Source organism: Etheostoma spectabile, chromosome 24 (assembly GCF_008692095.1).
Source record: "Etheostoma spectabile isolate EspeVRDwgs_2016 chromosome 24, UIUC_Espe_1.0, whole genome shotgun sequence".
Taxonomy (NCBI): Eukaryota; Metazoa; Chordata; class Actinopteri; order Perciformes; family Percidae; genus Etheostoma; species Etheostoma spectabile.
In genome coordinates, this window is record NC_045756.1 from 4193705 (window position 1) to 4201726 (window position 8022).

The 8022-nt window shown below is 44.5% G+C and overlaps 1 long non-coding RNA gene across 1 annotated transcript in view; it reads right to left on the reverse strand.

Annotated features, from left to right (window-relative positions):
• The window catches only part of LOC116673970 (uncharacterized), a 12336-nt gene that overhangs the window by 3737 nt on the left and 577 nt on the right, over positions 1-8022 (reverse strand). Inside the window, exon 2 of the long non-coding RNA XR_004327931.1 lies at positions 3325-3329. This is a non-coding gene — a long non-coding RNA (uncharacterized LOC116673970). The remainder of the gene's footprint in view (positions 1-3324; positions 3330-8022) is intronic.

An 8022-nucleotide genomic window follows, 5' to 3' on the forward strand; every position in this document is an offset into this window, starting at 1 on the left:
CACACACACACACTGTCACCATCTGTCAATAAACGGGACAGCACTTACTGATTCACCTAATTAGCAATCAATTAGCTTGTTACCACCAGCAGTAATTACCTTTTATAGAGCCAGAGAGGAGTGCAGCTGCTGCCACTAATAAAACCTGGGCCCTCTTCCCCAGCCCTCCACACCTAACAAGCCCTGTCTGAGAGAGAGTTATAGGCCAAGGGGAGCAGCCTGTGTGTGTGTGTGTGTGTGTGTGTGTGTGTGTGTGGGGGAGAGAGAAAGTGTGTGTTGCAGGCAGGAGGGAGGGCCCAGCAGAGTAAACACCGTCCCCAAGGGGCCTCTCTCCTCTCCCTTTCTAACGGGCTTAAATCCTCTTTTAATGAATATAGGGTCAAGCTAAATGGGAAATCCATCATGGCAATAAAAACAGGAGGCTTCAGCCAGGGAGGTTTTGGAAATGTGAACAGGCTGACTTCTGACAATGTGATGGATCCAACTCTTCTCTTTTTGTTTTTAGCCATGCTAGCGGTGTGGCTCTATGGAATGGGAATGCCTGTGTTTTTCAGCCCAGATTGAAATAACTCAACAACTATTGGATGGATCGTCATGACATTTTGCACAGATATTAATGGTCTCCAGAGGCTGAATCCAACTGACTTTTATTCCCCCCCTCCCTGAATCCGAGTCTATGCCCTCAAATGTTTTGTCTGAACAAAAGTCTAAAAGCCAAACATATCTCCTCTGCTCTGCTCCCCTCCTCTAATGTCCTTAACCATCCAGGACACCTTTTTTTTTTTGAATCTATCTCTTATAATCCACCATGCCCTGCTTACTCCTCTCTGGGTCGATTCAAGCTTTGACTTTTTATTAAACGCAAACTTTGAATCCTTTAATCCTAAATGCAGCGCTTAAACCCCTGAAGCAGTGAGGGAATAAATAAGCATGTTTTTTTTTATTATTATTATTCTTTTTTTCCCGTAGCACTGGGGCTCACAAAAACCTATTTGGAGCCACAGCCCCCTGTGTACTTGTAGCAGCATGTGGGCTAACAATGGCTCCAAGTGACAACCAAGGTTAATCCTATATGTCGCCATTATGCGGGGTCAAGCTTCCTCGCCATATATTTAGTGTGTCATTAATTTCAAACCTGCTCCTGCAAGAGCAAGCTGCTGCTGCTCAGGTCCCTCGGTGTGCACACACACACACACACACACACACACACACGCACACACACACACACACACACACACACACGCGCACATGCATGAACGTATGTAAGCAGATGGACACACACACACGCACACAATGACTCGCTACATTAGCTAAATAGCCAAAGCTCCGTCTCTCTCTTTTCCTCTCCCTAATGAGACGGGTCTCTGGATCATGTAGTCTATTCATCATTCTGCTTGTTCCAATCTAGCTCTCCTTTTATCATGGTTTTGTTCAAGGGCCGAAGTCGTCAGAGGCGACATAAATCACCTGTCAGCATTGGTCCCTGGGCTCCCATAATGCTCTATTAGCGGTTCCACCACCCTTATTGACAAAGCAGTGGTCAGGTATCATTGCCTGTACATTTTATGTCATAGAGCATGGTTATTGTTTGTTATTTCATTACACTGGACTGCTATTTTGCCATGGCCTCTGTTGCAAAAGAGATCTTGTATTTTAACAGGATGTATTTGGATACACACAGGTCAAATAGACACTTTAAATAGGCTTTAGCCACGGTGCCTGCGCGATCTGGCTTGGTGAGAGGGCATATTTAATCAGCGGAGAGCGCTTGCATGTCTGCATTCGTTTTTGGCTCATGTGCCGAAGCTTAATGGAACCAAACAACCGTTGAGTTGTGAAGCGGGAGCAGCTATTTCTGGTGCCTCTGGTTGTGTAAGTGAGTCCCATTCATTTCCTCTATGGACTATAGGCTTGTTCGAGATGAGCCAGGTCTGCGCAGAATCGATCACCGGCTATCGCCGCCCAGTGCATGCTGGTTAGATATGTGTCCGACTTGATCCCGGCTTGATCCCGACTTGCTGTGACGTCATGCACACGTAGGCTACGATGACCTCACAAGTTCAAGGCGGCCGCAGTTCTGAGACGCAGGCAGCGCAGTTGTTTTTCACTGACTGCAAGACCCAGGCGGACCCAGGGCTTGCTGGGAAACGCCGGCTGATTTAACAGCTAATTGGTTAAAAAATCGACTCAACTTGATGACGGTTTTAATTGCCATTTGTCTAATTTAAAGGCTTATTCTGTTCATAAAACATGTTGTGTGGCTGATAGTGACAGATCACGGATCATCTTCAGTATGTTAATTAAAATCAGCAACAGATCGCATGTAGGGCTCTTTGAGAGCTCTGTCATAATTAAAACAATTGGAGACTGTGTACAAGCTGATATATGGGTCTGATAACATTTTAATAAATCAGAATTGGACCACGGTGTTTCTGTCTCTGTCTGTTCAGCCTGAAGACTGCTGGAAACGGCTGGAAACTGTCCGACTTGAGATTTTTGTCCCCGCCCCCGGCTGTAGCCGTCTGCTCTCGTCCACTTTACAGGTGAGGCGCAGTTCATCTCGAACGAGCCAAATGTTACATGACTCCCAGCTGCAGCACTTCTACGGCTTGTATTGTCACAAAACTCTCCCGGTTGAATCATCTCCATTTCACCCCGTAGAGTGTGTGCCCCATGTAGGCTGAGTCCTTGGCCGTGGGTTTGAATCCGACCCTGGCATTAGCTGTGTGCCACCCTGATGCTCCACTAATCCTTAGGATCAGTGCGCGACGTCTCCAGTAATTTGCTATCTTAACCAATGATTCACTCACAAAAACACAACTTTGTTAAACATTAAAACCCTGAAGTGCACATGTGCATATGGCGGGTTCATTACATGGTTTAGATACAAAGGGCTTCTCAGTGTATTCTGGTCATTCGCTGATGGCGTCCCATGAGATGAAACCCCAGATAGAAGTGTTTAACCTCCTCCAAAACCCTGAGAATCTCGAGTACGTAGGGGGAAAGTAAAGGAAGACGCCTTTGCTATCTCTTTTCATGAGAAAGTCGACCTCTCAGCCCCCACATCTGCAGCCAGTCCCTCAGGCCTGATCAGGAAAGACAGGATATGACCTCATCGTTGACCCCGTGACCCGCGGAAGTGCTTCAAAGGAAAACGAGAGTTCATCTAGGGAAGACTTGCACGAAAGTTACTGGAATCGATGCTCAGATTTTCTTTTTGTTTTACGATGAACATGTGTCAAGTAAATGCCGTCTTTGTTTGTTCTGCGCAGCTGTAAAGCGGCACGGCGGGGTCCTGCAGCCGAGCCGCTCGGTGTACTGTACTCCCACTTTAAAGTTCAGGTGAATCGGAGGATAGAGCATTTATCCTTCATGAGTGACACCACTTCTTGTTTCAAGCATTTAAGAAGAACAAATTCAATTTCATTGATTTGTAAAAGAACCTGCTGCAGAGCAAACCCCAAAGAAGGCACTTTCCTCACATTTGTATGTGTGGTATGGGGGGGGGGGGGGGGGGTTAAATTGGAAAAACTGCACTATGATCAAGATACTAAGTGATTTTTTTTATTACAGTGTAAACATCAGTGATATAATTTCTGGGGTCTTTCTGTCTGTCTGTTGGAAGTGACCTTCTCTCAATGTACAGTTACTCTCACATCAGCCTGCTGCACTGAACACTGTTTGTCTGGTCATGCATGGTTGTGTATATGTGTGTGTTTATATTTGTGTGTGTGTGTGTGTGTGTGTGTGTGTGTATGTGTGTGTGTGTGTGTGTGCGCGCCATTGCTGCCTACCAACCAAGTCAAAATGAGGGGGAATGGAAGTACCACAATGACGCACTCACGTACAATGAACATACGCACGCACCCACCGCACGAGCAAACACACACACACACACACACACACACACACACACACACACACACACACCTCTGTCCTGTCTGAGAGAGAAATAAAGAGCGGAAGAGAAGGAGATGGGTAAAGACAGAGAGACAGACAAAAAAAAACGAGACAAGGAGGAGAGGGGTTTTACCCATCAGCCCCTGGTCTGCAGCCAAGTGCACAGATCCATCCGATGGGAACACACAGTCTGTACACCTGTTCGAACCAGCTGGCCGCCGCTACCTGTCTCCGTGGCAGCTTCGCTCTCAGACACACACCCACACCCACCGGGGTGGGGGAGAGATGGCAGCGGGTGCGCGGAGGAGTTAAGCTTTTCACTGAGTGCAGGCGAGGATCTGAAAATGGTGTGGGTGCATCTGTGTGTGTCTGTTAGCACGGCTGGAAGAACAGCTGGCAGATCGGTGGTTCTGACACCTGACTGAGGGCCCTTGAGCAACAAACGGCAAACCATTCCTCCCCAAAGCTAAGCCCAGTATTCCTAGGGGTTCACGTCCATATTGCACAATTCTGCACCTCGTAATGTACATCCAATGCAAGCATTCAGTGCTTCCGGCATGGTGTGCTTTTTTCTGGAGCGTGGCAGGAAGTAAGGGTGTGGCGGTCGTGTTAGTGGGTTGCTTCCTGTCACAGACCTTTGTTTGATAACTATAACTAGAATATTTCCTTTACTTTAACCAAGTGTTTTAGTTGCGTAACCATTTGTCATGACAAAGTTTTCTGCTAACCTATGTACAAAAAAAAGAATGAGGAAAGAGGGAAAATAAGCATTTCTGTCTCTCCATATATTTGTTTACAGCTGTAAAGGAAAAAGAAAAAGGCAAACAGTAAAAAGAGAAGCAGGAAATTTCCAAATGCAATGAATGAACAGATGACCCCTGTCCCCTCCCTTCCTCTAGGCGCCACAGATGCGCGTGTGCGGGTGATAAACGTCAAACCAATTGAAGGGATACGACACCGGCCGTATTAAAAAGCCCAAACGGCATTTGCATGCTGTAATTACTGCTGGCCTGCCTGCTCTTTGTGTTTCGCCAGCCACAGGCGTCCTGTTGAGAATTCATCTCTGAATAGGTGCTGGAGGAAGGAGGTGGGAAGGGTGTGGTGAGGTCAGAGCCTCATTATGTCCACCTTGTACTGAATCTCACACCGTGTGTTTGTGTGTGTGTGTGTGTGTACCATCCTTTTTAAAGGTGCATTTTGGCCATTTTGATCATCTGTGCTGTTGAAGATGGCACCTTGTATTAAATCCCTCTCGGTGATAATAATGTTCTCGACATGGAAGATCACATTCAGCAGTCATGACACCCTGACACCAGCCGCCATGGCCTGCAAATGTAAATCTCACAAGATTAGATAGCTATAAGCAGCTTGTGTGTGTGCGTGTGTGTCTGTGTAGGTGTTGGATTAAAAAAAGAGGAAGAGGTTGGTGTTGTGCATGTAGGTGTGTGTGTGTGTGTGTGTCTGCGCCCCTGTCTCAGATCTCGTCCCCTGAAATAGACTCTCACTGCGTCCCATCCACCAGTGTTCCTGATCATTCGCTTGACACAGAAACCAAAAACCGTCCGCTTGACATTTTTATCGACATTATTTACAGCGGCAACCTTGTCGAGTTTGAACAGAATGTTGACAGAAAGGAGCTGTGCAGTGTTCGGGTGTTTACAGGTTCGCTCCCGTACTAGCAATTCAGGGAGACCAGGGCTTGGTACCAACCAAGATACCATATTAAACACAAGAACCTGAGTACTAGGTTGCATTTGGCTCATCTAGGAGCCGAGGATCTTTAGCAGCACAGTTACGAGCTGCTGATTTACCTCTGGCTGATTCAAATTTGTTTGAGGAAAATGTATTGTGAGATTTGGGTGTAGTGGACAGTGAGTCCCATTTACTTTTGCACTGTGTATGTTGTCATGAGTGTTAATTTTCCCATGAAAAGGCTCAACAAAACTTGGGTTGTAATGGTAAAATGGCTTTTTATTTGGATGTGTTTGAGTTTGATAATGATGGTGATGATGATACTTGTTTAGGAAGCCTTCTGATTTTTCCAGTATTAAACAGTCTGTGTTTTGTCAGTGATTTCATAGATTTGGTTATGTAGACTTGACTGTCATGTATTTATTCATGGCCATTTCCTCAAAGCTTCAATGTTTTCCTTGTTAAAGGTGTCAGATAGGCTTTTAGTTTGAAAGGCCTCTGGCACACAGGAGACCAGGCTCTTTTACCTTTGTTGGCACCAGATGTAATTATAAAAATGGTTGTACTCCAAAAACAGCACTACCTGATAGCAATGTTACACATGAGAGGTGCAGGTAGGGCTGGGCGATGTGGAGAAAATCAAATATCCCGATATTTCTGACCAAACACCTCAATATCGATACGGCAACGATATTGTAGTGTTGACTATTGGTGCTTTCACAAAATATTTACACAATGAGATTTTTGATAAATAATTATCGGTAATGTGGATACAATGACTAAGTGGGTAAAGGCAAATAATAGAACAGTCTGGTAAGTTCAGAAAGTGACATCACTTTACTGAAATTCAGCCTTTAAAACCAGGAAAAGACAACACTTATGCCATATTACTATATCTAGTCTCATATCTCAATATCGATATAATATCGATATATTGCCCAACTCTATATTCATTTATTAGTTTAAATTGAATGTTTCTTACAGGCAGAGTTCCCTGAGACTGAATCATTTTAATGGTTAGGATGGTATTCAGTAGCAGAGTGGGAAGCGGCAAAGAGCTGCATTTGGGAAGTTAGGTAGTACTTAAAGTGGCAAAGAAGAAAGTCTAGCTGAAATAAAGTAACATTTCTTCTTACTAAAAATACTGTAAAAAGACAGTTATACTGCATTTCTCTTTTTTCCATTACAGCAACAATCTGAGACATCCATCTTAAACCTGGCTTAATGACAAATTGCAACCAAATGTAGTTTTTAATGCTCAGTGTAAACACATTCCTGTTTCCCAGATCAGGCCCTGATATAAAGCCGCCACCATGTTCTGTCTAAATGCGTTTTATAAGGATTAGGCCGAGCAGGTGACAGTATTGATCAGTGATGCATGATATCTTATTTTCTCTCCTGCTCACTATCTACAGTGTATATGTCTCAGCATCTATCACCCTATGGTTTACAGATGTGTTCTGTCTTCTAGACTATATTCTCAACAGCGCTATTTGTGTCTAATTTCTTATCAAAAAATTATACTACTAGTAATTATGCTAACAATTGGTTGAATTGGTCCATTTACAGGCAGCTTTTCTCCTGGAAACACATTTGAAACATCCACTCTTTAAGCCCATTATTCTTAAATTTGAGCTTAGATACATGGAATATATGTATTTTGAAGTCAATATTATGAGATTGACAAGTGTGTCTCTGGCTGTAAACTCCACCCACCTGGCACTACAAGCTGGTTTAAACAAGCACAACAATTTTCAAACAGCATTTCTTGCCTGAAATCTTTTTTTTTTCATCTACTGAGGCTGAAAAGGAGATATGTGTGTGTGTGTGCGTGGGTGTGTGTGTGTGTGTGTGTGTGTGTGTGTGCGTGGGTGTGTCTGTGTGTGTGTGTGCGTGTGTGCGCGCCTGCAAGCTAATATGTATCTGCACTATTGATTGTGTGTGCAGCAGAAAGGCTCTGCGTGTGCATATACTGTATGCACGCAGCGGGTGTGTTTCTACTTGCACAAGCGTGTGTGTACCGAGCGTGTGTAGCTACAGCGTGTGTAGCTACAGCGTGTGCGTGTGTCAGCATCATCGCTCCATCTCCCACTGCGTCTCCTGGAAGCTGACAACTGGATAATAGCTTTTTACTTTTCCAGAGCAGGGCTCCGGAGAGAACTAATATGATTATAAATCATTATTCAAATAGAAAGGTGAGGCGCGGCGCTCAGGATAGTAAGAGAGCATGATAATAGCATCATTACCTTTTATTTATAATTCTGATTTTTCTTTTTTTTTGCAAACGTGGCAACTCAACCTAATGCAGGACTACAGAGGATTTCTGTGTGTGATATGGCGAGGTGTACATGCATCAAACCATACTGGAGGAGAGAGAGAGAGGTACAGATGAAGTGATTTCAAAAAGGGAACATTTATAATAGGGACAGG